The 14,624-nt window shown below is 43.4% G+C and overlaps 1 pseudogene; it reads left to right on the top strand.

The window, feature by feature from the left end:
- Positions 1 to 6,548: 6,548 nt before the first annotated feature.
- On the top strand, positions 6,549 to 7,604 carry LOC108299871 (annotated as a pseudogene).
- The last annotated feature ends 7,020 nt before the right edge of the window (positions 7,605 to 14,624 follow it).

The following is a 14,624-nucleotide window of genomic DNA, read 5'->3' as shown; positions in this document are numbered from 1 at the left end:
CCCTGGGAGTGGGTGAAACAGCCCCATGTTTCCCAGCTTTCTAAAACTGGCCCATTGTGTGTGTCGCTCTACCCATCAGCCCTTGCTTCGAGATGACCTGGCTCCAAGCCACCAAACGTGGCAGACACCTCCTTTCCTCAGCTCCCAGAGGAAGACCTGTGGCTTTGTTACGAGAAGCTCTTTTAACAAAATATGTTGCAAATTGAATGCTCTTTAAATATTTATTTTAAAATAGAAATTCATAGAAAAACATAGACTTTTTCCAAACCAGCCTTTCCTCTGTATTATTCTGGAGGGACATTCCCAGATCAAAAGGAATGGGAGCTTTTTAATGGGAGCAGTTCCTGAAAGACTTGATTTCAGCCACAGAAATATCCCCTTTAGTTTTTTGGTCAGAAATTCAGTGCTGGCTTTAACAGGACATTGAAAACTCACAGTAATAGTGGTAGCTTGCTGTCTTCCTGTGTTTTGTCCTCTCTAAGGGGCCTGGCCTTCAGACAGACGAAACCAGTTATTGCTCCAGCACCACGGCTAGGTTAAAAATGTCCTTGTTGCAGTACCATTCTGGATATGAGTACATGATAACGACACCAAAAGCAATGACCACAAAATCAAAAATTGACAAATGGGATTCAATTAAACCAAAGAGCTCCTGCACAGTAAAAGAAACTATCGTGAGTGAAAGACAACCTACAGAATGGGAGAACGTCTTTGCAAACTATGCATCTGACAAAGGTCTAATATCCAGCATCTATAAGGAACTCAAGTTTACAAGAAAAGAAAAACCATTAAAAAGCGGGCAAAGGACATAAACAGACACATTTAAAACAAGACATACATGTGTCCAACAATCATATGAAAAAATGCTCAACATGACTGATCACTGGAGAAATGTAAATCAAAACCACAATGAGATACCATCTCACACCAGTCAGAAAGGCTATTATAAAAAGTAAAAAAATAACAGGTGCTGGCTGGTGAGATTGCAGAGAAAAAGAAATGCTTATATACTGCTGGTGGGAGTGTAAATAGGTCAGCCATGTGGAAGACAATTTGGCAATTCCTCAGAGACCTAAAAACAGAAATACCATTTGACCTAGCAATTCCATTACTGGGTATATGCTCAAAAGGATATAAAGCATTCTATCATAAAGAAACATGCATGCTTATGTTCATTGTAGCACTATGCACAATAGCAGAGACATGGAATCAACCTAAATACCCATCAATGGTAGACAGACAAAAAAAAAAAAAAGTGTGGTACATATACACTGTGGAATACTATGCAGCCATAAAAAAGAATAGGATCATGTCCTTTGCAGGAACATGATGGAGCTGGAGGTCATTATCCTTGGCAAACTAATGGAAGAAGAGAAAACCAAATACCACATGTTCTCACTTATAAGTGGGAGCTAAATGAGGAAAATACATAGACACATAGAAAAATACACACTGGGGTCTATCAAAGGGTGAAATGTGGGAGAAGGGAGAAGATCAGAAAAAATAATTAATGGGTACTAGGCTTCATACCTGAGTGACAAAATAATCTGTACAACAAACCCCCATGACACCAGTTTACCTATGTAACTAACCTGTATATGTATCCCTGAACTTAAAAGTTACAGTTTTTTTAAAAGAGAGGTCAGGTGTGTGGATCACACCTATAATCTCCACACTTTTAGAGGCCAAGGCAGGTGGATCACTTGAGCCTAGGAGTTGCCTGCAGTTCCAGCTGCTGAGGATTCTGAGGTGGGAGACCTGAGCACAGGAAGTTGAGGCTGCAGTGAGCCGAGACCACGTCACTGCACTCCAGCTTGGGCGACAGGAGTGAGACCTTGTCTCAAAAAAAAAAAAAAAAAAAAAGAAGAAGAAGAAGAAGAAAGAGAAGATGTCCTTGCTGGGTGTTTCAATCTGTGATCAACCGAATTGTAACAATGAGGTGAGCCACAGTAAGTATGTGTATGGTCGTTCCCTACACACACTTTTTACTCACACACTTGTCAGCTGTGTGATCTTAGGCAAGTTACTTCCTCTTTCTGAGTTTTGGCCTCTTCAACTTGATAGTAGGAATAATATTGCTTCCCTCACACCGTTTTTGCTAAGAATTCATTAAGATCCTTTATAAGAAGCACTTAGCATGGTGCCTGGCACACGGCGGATGGGAGTTACAGTCAGAGATACAGGAGACAGCCTGTTATGCAGGTTCAGTCTGGGAGTGCTGAGGGAGGTCGATAAGGCACCAGATCCCTTACAACATAGTTGTCCATTAGTTTCATCCTGCCCAGGCCCCCGGTCTTTAATACCTGAAGAGGTTCACTCACTAGGGACTTTATTAGGACAAGTATGGGTTTGACAAGGGATGTCTGAATCCATAAAGTAGAATGAAAACTGTGTATAGTTGATTGTACTTAACCAAAAATTGGGTAGTGAAGTAGCAACCAGGGATTTTTTTCCCCTTCTCCTTTAGCAAAAAAGCTATTGAGCACATCTTCAGGGCAATTCCTTGCTAGGAAAATGTAAGCTTGGGAAGCTCCTGCTGGGGAAAAGCACCTTTTATTTGATTAGGGAAGTTGTTCCTCCTATGGCATGCAAGGCTCTTGGGAAGATCTGCATAATTTAGAAAAGAATCCCAGGGATCTCCTAGGAGAGAAAGGATCGATTGCATTTCACCACTACCAACTATGACCAACATCAGCACCAACCATCACCACCACCATCTCACCACCAGCCGTGATTGATCAGTGCCACCACCACCACCTCCACTTCCATCACACAACCTACCACCACTTCCACCACCACTACCATACCACATGCTATTCCCACCATCACCACTGCAACGCCACTAATCACCACCACCATCTTCACTCCCCTCCACCACAATCATACAACCTACCATCACCACCACCGCCATGACCACCTCCATCACACAGCTCACCATTGCCAGAACCACCAACACATCACTCTCACCATCAGTACTATCACTATCAGCCAGGTTAAGTGGCTCATGCCTGTAATCCCAGCATTTGGGAGGCTGAGGCAGGAGGATCATTTGAGTCCAGGAGTTGCAGGCTACAGTGAGCTGTGATTGTGACGCTCCACTGCAACCTGGGCAACAGAGGAAGACCCTCTCTAAAAATATATATACATATATTACCACCATCATTAACACCACCACCCACCACAGCTGCCATTACCAACATCACCAGTGATATGGTTTGGCGGTGTCCCCACCCAAAATCTCATCTCGAATTGTAATAATCCCCATATGTCAAGAGTGGGGCCAGGTGGAGATAATTGAATAATGGGGGCAGTTTCTCCCATACTGTTCTTTTCATGTGAGATGTGCCTTTGTGTCTCCTTTGCCTTCCACCATGATTGTGAGACCTCCCAGCTAAGTGGAACTATGAGTCCATTAAAACTCTTTTCTTTATAAATTAACCAGTTTCAGATATGTCTTTATTAGAAGCATGAGAACAGTCTAATACAGTAAATTGGTACTGGTAGAATGAGGTACCCAAAAATGTGGAAGCAACTTTGGAAATGGGTAACAGGCAGAGGCTGGAACAGTGTGGAGGGCTCAGAAGAGGACAGGAAGATGTGGGAAAGTTTGGAACTTCCTAGAGACTTGCTGAGTGGCTTTAACCAAAATGCTGATAGTGAAATGGACAATGAAGTCCAGGTTGAGGTGGTCTCAGATGAAGATGAGGAACTTGTTGGAAACTGGAGCAAAGGTGACTCTTGCTATGTTTTAGCAAAGAGACTGACAGCATTTTGCTCCTGCCCTAGAGACTTGTGGAACTTTGAACTTGAGAGAGATGATTTACAGCATCTGGTGGAAGAAATTTCTAAGCAGCAAAATGTTCAAGAGGTAACTTGCGTGCTGTTAAAAGCATTCAGTTTTATGTACTCACAAAGATATGGTTTGAAATTGGAAATTATGTTTAATAAGGGAATCAGAGCATAAAAGTTCAAAAAATTTGCAGCCTGATAATGTGATAGAAAAAGAAAAACCCTTTTTCTGATGAGAAACTGAAGCCAGTTGCAGAAATTTGCATAATTACAAGAACCCAAATGTTAATCGCCAAGACAATGGGGGAAATGTCTCCAGGGCATGTCAGAGACCTTCACAGCAGCCCCTCCCATCACAGGCCCAGAGGCCTAGGAGGAAAAAAATGGTTTCATGGGCCAGATCCAGGCCCCTCCTGCTCTGTGCAGCCTAGGGACTTGGTGCCCTGCCTCTCGGCTGCTTCAGCCATGGCTTGGGCCAAAATAAAAACTTTACTGGATCTAGATTTTGAGAATCCATAACTTCTGAGCATAAACACCTTCTTGTCCAGCCCCAGAGAGGCCAGGTTGTGAATTGGTCATGATGACGATGACTATACATCCCTATTTGCCCAAGACAGAACTTGTTTACAGTCATTGTCCTGGCATAATAATAATTATGCTGGAGAAGGGGTGTGCTGAAGTATTCTATATCTTGATCTGGAGAATAGTTAATTACATGAGTGTGTACATATTTAAAAAATCATTGTGCCGTCCTCTTAAAAGGTAAATGCTTTACCATTATGCTATACCTCAACTACAATATCAACATAGTAACAAAATAATGATAATTATGTCAGGGTCAATGACTTGTAACAGTGTCACTTTTTACTCTCAAAAGTATCTTGATTTAGGCTGGGCCTGGTGGCTCACACCTGTAAACCTAGCACTTTGGGAGGCTGAGGCAGGCATATCATGAGGGCAGAAGTATAAGACCAGCTTAGCCAACATGGTGAAACCCTGTCTCTACTACATATACAAAAATTAGCCAGGCATGATGGCACATGTCTGTAATCGCAGCTACTCGGGAGGCTGAGTCAGGAGAATCACTTGAACCCGTGAGGCAGAGGTTGCAGGGAGCTGGTATCATGCTACTGCACTCCAGTCTGGGCAACAGGGCAAGACTCTGTCTCAAAGCAAAAAAAATTATCTTGATTTGAATGAAGAACTCTTTAGTCATCCTAATAAAATCTTTCCATGGTTTCTCCTTGGCTCACCTGAAGAAGGGTGGATTTTATTGCCCATTAACATTATACAGTCCTGTGGTCTTTGAGTAATATTTTATACTTGCTGGAGAACCAAAGTAAATGTATTACAGCTGTTTGGAAACCAGGGAGGGTTTTAAATTACATCAGCTTGACTTGATGGGCTCTAAGTATATGTAGACTTGGGAAGGTGGAAATTATTAGAACAAGCACCTTCATGGAAATTACCATTAATTCGAAGTGTCTGAACTTCCCTTTACCCCATCTCCACCACTCCAATCTTCCCCAGCCAAACTTTCCTTTCATTAAAGGAATGAGTCATCCCCATTGGGAATCATATAGGAACTGTGGGGGAAAGTATGAGATTTGGAGTGGGTCAGGCTTGGTCTTGCAACTTAACTTTATCATTTGCTAGCTCTGTGTCTTTGGGTAAGTTAGTTAACTTCTCTGGGTCTCAGTTTCCTAATTTATAAAAGGCATAACATGACCTACTTTGCAGAGTTGGGGTCAGGATTAAATTTAATAAGTATAAGGTACCTGGCACATGGGCACCAAATATATGATAGCTAATATTTAAATCAGATCTAAGGATCAAAATGAAAGCAAGGTATGGCAGATTAGATTTTCCAAATATAGCCACAGCAATGTTTCAAGTCCTACTCATTCTTCCAGAACACTGCTACTCCCCATCAAGAGGCAGAGTCTATCTTTCCTCCCCTTAAACCTGGGGAGAACTTTGTGACTGTCTCAATGAATAAAATGTGACAGAATCAATGCTCCATAAATTCTAAGGACAGCTGAAAAAAGACAACATACCTCTACTTGGCTCTTTTTTTTCTCTCAAGATGTCCAGCCAGGGAATCCAGCCACCATGCTTGCAAGGAAGCCCAACTAGCTCTCATAGAAAGACACACCCAGAGGTCCATGTAAAGGGGAAGTGAGACCCCCAACCAATAGCCATTATTAACCATCAGACTTGTGCGTGAATAAGCTTTCAGATATCTCAACCCTCAGCTGCTGAGTCTTTCAATGAGACCCCAGAAATTAAAAAAACAAAAAAATACAAACCATCCCTACCAGTTTGAATTATTAGCCCACACATCTATGAGCATAATACATGGTTATTTAAACTAAGTTTGAAGGTAATTTGTTTTGCAGCCATAGGGACTGGAATTCAATGTAATAAGGGTTTTGTGGATGGGGCTGATGTTTCATACATCTGAAACAGGCAGGGTAAATGTGAGCACAGCCCTTTGCTGTGGTCCATCCAAAGCTTAAAACAGTGTATGAGTCAGGATGAGCTAGCTGCAGAGTTCATTATACAAATCTGTTCTGTTTCTTCTGATTGAAGCCCCATGTACATATTTATGCTCACAAAATGAATTGGCTCCATTTTTCAAACCCAGAATTGTCTCTTACATCTAAATTCCTAGAGCTCTGTGTGTTCTTTGAAACTGACCGCTTACTAGCCTGGAGGAAATGGAACCAGAAAATGATACAAGTGGCGCGCCACTGACGTCACCAGCACGCGCCTCGGGCTCTGCAGTCCGCCAGCGAGGGAGTTAGGCGCGTCCAGATTCTCCTCGAGCCTCCTGCCCGCCCAGTGGCCGCAGTCACCCAGGTCCAGAGGCCGCGGTGTCACAGACTCTGCGACATGTCGATGCTGGCTGAGCGTCAGTGGAAGGAGAAGTGGGCTGTGGATCCTCAGAACACTGCCTGGAGTAATGATGATTCCAAGTTTGGCCAGAGGATGCTAGAGAAGATGGGGTGGTCTAAAGGAAAGGGTTTAGGGGCTCAGGAGCAAGGAGCCACAGATCATATAAAAGTTCAAGTGAAAAATAACCACCTGGGACTCGGAGCCACCATCAATAACGAAGACAACTGGATTGTACATCAGGATGATTTTAACCAGCTTCTGGCCGAACTGAACACTTGCCGTGGGCAGGAAACCGCAGACCCCTCAGACAAGAAGGAAAAGAAATCTTTTAGCCTTGAGGAAAATTCCAAAATCTCCAAAAACCATGTTCACTATATGAAATTCACAAAAGGGAAGGATCTATCATCTCGGAGCAAAACAGATCTTGACTGCATTTTTGGGAAAAGACAGAGTAGGAAGACTCTTGAGGGTGATGACAGTTCCTCCACTCCAGACGAGAACGAAAGCACGACAACTGGTGCCTTCACCATCCAGGAGTACTTTGCCCAGCGGAAGGCAGCACTGAAGAACAAGCCCCAGGTCCCAGATCCAGGCTTGACCTTCCCAAGACGCAGGTGGATAGAAAAAAGATGAAGAAAAGAAACAAAGAGGCAGCAGGTAAGGATGTGAAGAGCTCCCCAAAGCCTAAGGCCAAGAGGCATACGGAGGAAAATCCCAAGAGGGACAGGGCCCAGGAGCAGGGGGCCAAGAAGAGTGCGGGGGAGCAGCTCAGAGGCCTCTGCTCAGGATGCTGGGGACTGTACGACTTCACCCTGAAGCCCAAAAAGAGGAGAGGGAGGAAAAAGCTGCGAAAGCCGGTAGAGATAGCAGAGGAGGCTACGCCAGTGAAAAGGAAGAAGAAGAAAGATTTCAAATGAATCTCCCCAGCCATGGCCTTCTAACCACTCAGCTGTCAAGGTGCTGCCAGGGCAGACACTCTGGCCTGAAGTCAGAGCAGAGTCCACCCCAGAGAGCCTGGGCGCATCTTGTGACATGCCCATGGGCGGCTGAGTCCCGCCCTCTCGCCACATTTCCCCCAAGTTAGGTTCCCAGGAGGACCTTTTTAATGTTCTAAATCATGGCTCTCAGAAACAAATAAATTTGTTTATAAACTCTGAAAAAAAAAATGACACAACTAGTTTTTATAGCTAAAAGTACCTGAAGTTATATAGGCAAATTGCTGCTATCTTCTTCAAACAGCAGTTGTAAAAGCTCTAATCCTATTTCTTGATTTTCTGTGTCACAAAGATGGAAACTTTGTCCAGTGCTGAGAGTGCACCTGGAGGTGAGAGTTGAGGAAAACTAGCAAGACCCAATCACAGCCAAGAGCTGTGACGAAAATCAGTCCAAAAAGTTAAGGCAGCAGCACGACCAGCTTTCTAGAGGCTCAAACCAGGAAAAACGGGTTCAATGGGCAGATCATGCAGATAGAGCCCAACCATGGCCGGAGCCTGTCACACAGTAATGGTAAGGAAGTTAGTGTGACGGGGTGAGGAGAGCATGAGCTTTGGGGCAAACAAACTGGGTTTAAATCTGGTTTCTCAACATACCAGCTGTATGACCTTGGGTACGTTACTTAGCCCCTCAATGTTTATCACTTGTAAAAATAGTGTTACTCGTGGAAGAGGCAGCTAATCATCCACCTAAGAGATGTGTCCCTTTTGAATAGTGTTATTGTGGCTGAGAAGCAGCTGCCCAGCAGCTCAGCTGGTCCATGTAACTAGATGGATCTATGTGGCCAATGGAATATGAGCAGAGGTCATGTGTGTCACTATCAGATTAAGACGGCTAAGAATCCCATGTGCCTTGCCCAGGCTATTATCCCTTTTCATGGTGACCTTACAGGCCACAAGTTGAAGATGGTGGCATCGGAGGACAGAATACGCCTGGATCTTTGTGTCCCCACTTGGTAGAGAGACATCCAACCAGGAACAAGCATATTAGACTGGGTATGAGTAAGAAATAACCTTTTACTATGTTAAGACACTGGAGATTGGGGCTGTTTGTTATATCAGCTAACCCACCCTGACTCGTATACTGCTTTAGAGAATTGTTACATGCATAATTGTAGATATAATTATAATGGGTTGTTTACCATTTGTCTTCCCTATTTGACTGGATGCTCCTTAAGATCCTTTTGACCCAGTTGAGCCCTGTTGACACTATAAACCCTATTGCCCAGTCCTTACATGTATCTGGTACACATAAGGTAGTGAGAAAATTTGAATTGGATTTCTGCAGCTTGACTAAAAGGAGAGAATTAGAACCTAGACTCTTTAGCAGTAGGAGAAAGAAAATGCTGATGTTTAAAAAGAACATTACATCAACACTTCATTACTGAAATTAAACAAACAACCAAAAAAAAAAAAAAACCATCTAACAGTAAAGTCATGATTTGCCAATTTGGCACTTCAGTGCCACATGGGACCAAAGAAATGAGTTTTCCTATTAGAAAGTTTTGGAAACCAATTTACTATTATATTTTCTTTAGAGTTCCACAAAGCTTTTATAAGTTAATTAAATGGTTGGCTTAACCACGGGTTCATGTTTCCAGCAGATGAGGTGGTTTTACCTAGGGAGGGAAACAATTGTGTAAATGCAAACTTGGTAGCAAGAATTGTACTTGAAAATGATTCCTTATCAGGAACGTCTGAGTTCTCTCTTTGAATTATCAATATGAATAAACATATCTTGCATTTATATAGCACTTTTCTTTTTATTGCTCCCAGTGTGTTCTCACAAGAATCCTAAGAGTTAGGGCACTTTTTTTTTTTTGCCATCATTTCACAGATGGAAAAGTCTATAAAATAGAGAGACTTATGATTTGGCCTGTGTCTCATGGCTCATGTGAGAATCAGAAACCAGGTCTCCTGTCTCTCAGCACAGGACTTTTTCTCCACCAGACCTCCCAGGTTGATATGTGTTCAACATGGATAACAGCCCAGTAGGAACCAAATCAAACAGACAAACTGTTTTCAAGCCCAGTCTGGGAAAAGTCTTATGCTTGGATCACTTATGGGATAAAAAGTAACCTAAGACACAATCCTACAGCCTGACAACAGCCAAGCTAAGGAGAAAATAATCTAAATAGGTGAATCATTCAAAATAAAGAAATAAATCATAAAGTAGCAATGCCTTTTAATAACAGAAGAAATGGGGTAAGACAGGTTAAGACTCAATAACAAATAAGCATCACAGCCAAGAAATGTGATAGCATTCACATGAGGGAAAGAACACCCAGGGCTAGGATGCCCATGGAGTGGGCCAGAAGAGATGTAAAATTTAAATATCAATTCCTTATAATAATAGAGAGCATAGATGTCTTTTATTTAGTGAGCACTTTGCTTTATGTACTGTTACCTCGAGGGCTCTGGAAAGGAATATGTCAGCTCAAGAGCAGACAAATATCTCAGGAGGAAAATGGACCATAAGAAGTAGGTCAGTGTCCAGCTCAGCTCGTGCATTTCTGAAATCCTGTGATTCGAGGCTCGGGGCTGCAAGCAATCCTGTCAACCGTAGTCAATAAGACAGTCATCTAAAAGCATCACTGGGCCCCGCTTCTTGCTCCTCTCACTTCCCTTTAGTGATGTCAGTGCCTTCCTCATTGAAGCTGCTCAAACAGACAAACCTCCTTTGACAGCACATTCATTCCTTCTCTGTTGGTCCTGGCAGCCCCAAGGATACCGTCTGGAAACCTCGATCCTTTACTATTCAAGGTCTTTCCACTTCAGATGCTTCCCCATCTATTGTTTTATCATCCCTCTTCTAAAAAGATTTTCCTCTTCACAAGAATCTTTCAAGAAAACCATTCCATTTCCTCACGTGGTTGAAAAGGAGCTGGTACTGCAGGGAAGAGCCCTCTGGATGTGATGGTACTGAAAAGGGGCGCAAAAGACTCATATTTTTTTCCTTCCCTGTGCACATATTAATTCCATGCCTGGATTCAAGATGGGAGTTTCCATGTGATGATGGTAGTGTGGCCTCAGGTCTCTGCTGGGGAGTGGCCCTCTGCTCTCCAGCACCAGGTGGCAGGTTGGCCTGTGGTACTGGCTGTCTCCAGTGGTACCCAGGATGCTCCGTTCCTGGAAGATGTGTCCCATCGCTCTGACTCCCTGCTTGGGACCATCTGGCTTGCAGCTACCCCACTGGAATTTAGAGTTGATACATAAATAGAAGGATGGACACACACTATGCTAAGTTGTGTCTATGTATTAACTTACCTCACCCACACAATTCCATGAAGTAGATCTTGTTATTCATCCTGCATTACAGGTGAGAAACAGATAAAGAGAGGCTGTATAGCCTGCTCAGATAGTAAAGTTTGCAATTTCAGCAACTGACAACAGAAAAGCCCCTAGGATACTCCATAGACCTCTAGGTAAGGCTGGGCGGGTCAGCTGGGTTGGTTGCAGGAGGAACTGCCATGTTGGGTCTCAGTACCACAGAGATCTTAGCTTTAAGGGATTAAAACCTGTTCTGTAGCTCTGTGCCAATCCTAGACCTTGACATCTAGAAGTATGATCTCCCAAAGATGGTCCCAGGAGAGTTTATCAGGACAGCATATCGTGCCCCCTAGTTTCCAATACCCAGCATCTCGCTCTCCACTTTGCCTGGGTCTTAAAATCTCCTGTTAAAACCATCCCTGACTTGGCTCCTGCATCATAGGCCAAATTCGTTACCTCCTCAGGAAAAACCCTAAAGACTCTTCCGCCCTCGCACTGCCCCTAGATCTTAGACTCCTGTATCTTTCCCTGCCTGATGTTTGCTTGTCCTCCATCATGACAGACAGCAGACAGTGGACATGAGTGTCTCAGCTGGACCTGCACTTGGTGAGCAAGCCATTCTCATAGGTGTCTCAGGAGTGTCATGTTGATATTCAGAGGGCTACTTGCTGAGCCAAGCCACTTGATGCTTCCCAAACATATTTGCTGCCTTGATGTCTTTGCTGATGCTGTTCCCGCCCCTGTGAATGGCCCATCTCTGAACGCCTAAACTCCAGCCATTTGCCCATGCACAGTATCACGCAGATAACACTTGATGCCTTCATAAGCCCCTCACTGGAAGTCTCCCAAACCTCCTCTGAACCTGTGTAGCCTTTTTGTCTGTACCCCTCTTCAGCAGTACATGTAGTGCTTTCTTCTGTGAGATATGTATTTATGTTCAGACTTCCTTTTCTAGTCTGTAAGCTCATCAAAGACTGAATCACAGTGATTCAACTAAGCTTTTTCAAATTTGCTTAGCAGAAAGCCTGGCATGTCGAGTGTTTCTGAATGAAATGCAATTACACAGACAGGGGGAAAAAGCAATATCTGGTAAGAGAAACTTTGGAAATTTCAAATAACATATTTGCAGAGTAGATAATGTACTTCAGGCATCAAATAAAATTTATATTTCAATTTCTTTCTTCCTTGGACACGAGGTTCAGGATGCTGCTGTTTGATCAGAATTCAAACAGATAAACTCTCCTCTTAAAAGAATAAATTCTACCATTTAATTAAATTATGCATGAGAGGGGACTTGAGGGGGGTTGTTTCAGAGACAACGCTTACTCAGTCTCCTTTTGCAGTTCTATTTTTCTTTCTAATTAAAAATGAGTAGAATTTTGAGAAACCAACTCCAATCGTTTCATACTTTCCCTGTAACTTTTCCCTTAAAAAGAGTAGTCTGATGCTGAACTAATTATATATTTTACACAAGATTTGTAGCAGGCTCTTCATCCCTCATTCTGTAGAAGCTACATACCTTCTCAGCAGAATTAGGGAGTCGTGGCTAATAATAATAATAGCAATAATAGTAACTCCCAGCACCCTACAGAATGCATTCGTCAGGACACTTTGATCGCAAACCACAGAAACTGATACTGGCTAATTCAAGCAGAAAAGGAGACACTGGGAATTTTAATAGTTACTATTTGTGCTTCACCCAGATCCTTCTTACCTTTGGGGCACTCCTTCACCGGCCGCTGTGGGCACTGGTTACAAACAGTGCACAACCGCCCCCTTCTTCAGAAAACTGCCCTCTGTCAACAAGAGTCCACTCATCTGGGGGCTCACCCTTCACCTCCCATTGGATTGATATGGGATATTTTAAAAGCCAACCACTTTGCCCGAAGGCAGAACTTACTCTGATGTGCCATTCATAACCCACAGCCTCTTAGGCGGATGCCAGACTCCAGCTGAGATAACATCTTTACTTAGCTTTTTCTCCCATCCTATTCTGTTTCCCTCACTTTTTTATGATTTCTTTCGAGGACATCAATAAATCATATGACAAGAATTTCCCTCAGGCTCTGTTTCTAGGGAACCCAAGCTAAGACCAAAAAAAACATTGAGAAGCCTGCAGAACGGAGAGAGGACAAGACCCACAGTAGTACTGAGACAATGAGGAGAAGGAACTGAGCGCTGGCCTCTGGCCTCTTCAGTCTGCCCCCAACAGGATGAATCAACTCCAGTCATTCTCAAAGGTTATTCTCTCTCTGCTGAACATTCAGATTTCCATAAAAAGAGTCTAACTGACTTACCCTGAGTCACATGCTCACTTAAGCACAGGGAGAGGACAGGGCACTTCTTTCAACCTTCCTATCAAATTATCCAGTTTCCTTGTGGTAGCATTTGGGTAACTTACCAAAAGAAAAACAAATATCGGCCAGGCGCGGTGGCTCAAGCCTGTAATCCCAGCACTTTGGGAGGCCGAGGCGGGTGGATCATGAGGTCAAGAGATCGAGACCATCCTGGTCAACATGGTGAAACCCCGTCTCTACTAAAAATACAAAAAATTAGCTGGGCATGGTGGTGCGTGCCTGTAATCCCAGCTGCTCAGGAGGCTGAGGCAGGAGAATTGCCTGAACCCAGGAGGCGGAGGTTGCGGTGAGCCGAGATCGCGCCATTGCACTACAGCCTGGGTAACATGAGTGAAACTCCATCTCAAAAAAAAAAAAAAGAAAAACAAACATCATCTGGACAAATATCTCATTCAATCCTTAGGACAGCTCATGAGGTAGATGCTATTAGAGTTGTTATACAAATGAAGAACCTGAGGCACAATCAGGAAAGGCCAAGGAGCTAGACCAGCACCCCCAAACTCCTTGTTTTGAAGATCTCCTACTTTGTAGGGTTGACTTTCCAACATTCATCCAACCACCACCTGGTTAATAAACATGTCATGGCAATTCCACGCCTGTTTAGTCTGTTTTGTGCTGCTGGAAGAGAATACCATAGACTGTGTAATTTATAATGAACAGAAATTTATTTCTCACAGTTCTGGAGGCTTGAAAGTCCAAGTTCAAGGGGAAGGCACTGGCAAGGGCCTTCTTGCTGTCATAACATGGCAGAAAGCATCACATGGCAGAAAAGCAAAGAGAAAGAAAGAGAGAGTAACAAGGGGCTGAACCTGCCCTTCTGTAACAAACCCACTCCTGTAATAACTGCATGAACCCATTTACGCCACCCTCATGGCCTACTCATCTCTCATCAGACCCCACCTCCCAACACTGTTATGTTTCCAACATATGCTTTTTGAGGTGCACATTCAAACCACGCACATGCCCCTCAGCAGTTATTGGTTCAGGAATGGGCGTGTGTCCATTCCTGGCAACAGAACATGAGGACAATTTTCCTGAGCCTTCTGGAAACTATATTCTTCTTCCTATGGAGACACAAGATGAGACCATCCCTAGCTCTTCATCTAGACATTGCTAAATGTGCCTCAGACACCTTGCTCACCCCTGTGGTCAACACTAGCACAAAGAGGCGAGCAGAATCAAGAAAGAAATGAAGCAGAGCCTAGGTATATCCTACCTGAAAGTCGCTGAACCTCTCATCTCTGTTATATGATAAAATAAAATTCCCTATTTTTAAGATACAGCTTGAGCTGAGGATTTCTGTTACTTTTAGTCAAAA

The sequence above is a fragment of the Cebus imitator genome, unplaced genomic scaffold, assembly GCF_001604975.1.
Source record: "Cebus imitator isolate Cc_AM_T3 unplaced genomic scaffold, Cebus_imitator-1.0 Scaffold24, whole genome shotgun sequence".
Classification (NCBI taxonomy): domain Eukaryota; kingdom Metazoa; phylum Chordata; class Mammalia; order Primates; family Cebidae; genus Cebus; species Cebus imitator.
Note: the sequence above shows the minus strand (reverse complement) of the source record. Positions and strands in the feature narration are given on the sequence as shown.